The sequence below is a fragment of the Girardinichthys multiradiatus genome, chromosome 1 (genome assembly GCF_021462225.1).
Source record: "Girardinichthys multiradiatus isolate DD_20200921_A chromosome 1, DD_fGirMul_XY1, whole genome shotgun sequence".
Lineage (NCBI taxonomy): Eukaryota > Metazoa > Chordata > Actinopteri > Cyprinodontiformes > Goodeidae > Girardinichthys > Girardinichthys multiradiatus.
In genome coordinates, this window is record NC_061794.1 from 46,218,943 (window position 1) to 46,220,200 (window position 1,258).

A 1,258-nucleotide genomic window follows, 5' to 3' on the forward strand; every position below is an offset into this window, starting at 1 on the left:
ATATTGTGTTTTTGCTGTAAAAAGTAGAAACACAGTGAGATGAAACAACAGAAAACTTACCTGGGATGTTTCAAAAACTGTAAATAGTAACAAGACGGCTATTCGATCGGGGGAGTCCAGCCATTCATAAACTATTTACACCAGTAGTGTCCAAACTTCATTTTTGCACCATGGGCCAAAATTGGCAAGTTGAAAGAACTCGGTCGCCGTCATTTTTTCAATTAAAATACAAACGCAAAAGAACTGAATTATTTATTTTTACCTTCACAGTAATGACTTAAAAATGCAATATTTGAATGAAAAACCGTAGAATAGAACATATTTTCAGTCTGAAAAGGGTCTTAGACAATCTCTAAACCTTTTTTGTTCAAATGTTTTCTATTTTGTTGGTCCAGAAAATGTTTTTAGTTTATTCCCAGCAGCAAAAACAAGAACTTTCTTTGAAAAACCCTAAAACGCTGCATTTAGCCAAGTTTAATGAAGGTGTGTGTCCATGTCTGTTTTGAGTTTTGTATCATTTTTGAACTGCTGTTGGGGGCCACACAAAATTATTCCAAGGGCTGCAAATGGCCCGCGGGCCACACTTTGAACATCCCTGATTTAGACTTTAAACTGTGTTTCTGCTGTGAAATACAGGCATGTTAAGAAGCTCCAAACAGGGATGGGTTTTCCCACTTGTTTTTTCCTAAATCCTTTTAGTCTACAGGAAAATATTTTGACATATTTCCACTAAAAGTCAGATCACTCTGAGTAAAAAGACACTGGTCTGTTTTCTTCTTCTTTGGGTTATTTACAAAGTGCTCGACACTGAAGCAGGAGTAGGTGTCTCCTGTTCTTAGAAATATAGAATAAATATCAGACAGTTCTCCTATCTGAAAACCAAAGGTTCGTCTGAAACCATTTCTGTCACCCTGATGGATTGTTGAATGTTTTCTGATCCTGTCATCACTCCATCAGGTGCACAGACCGCCTAGCAGAGCTGCAGTGCCTTTTCTAATCCTATGTACTCATCACCTGCTGACAGCTGACGTATGGCTGTGTACATAAAAAAAAGCATGGTACATAGAACAACGCCAAGCTAAACACAAATACTGTAACATCTCAACTCTACCGTGAAGTTTGTTTTGGTGGAGAAAGTGACAAGGGATTATAGATTCCCTCCTTCGGTCCTGGGGAGTTTTTTCCCATTGGTTGCAGGTTGTGAAAATGGACAAACAGTTGGAAAAGCAACCAGCATAAAAACATCTGCAAAGGTTCA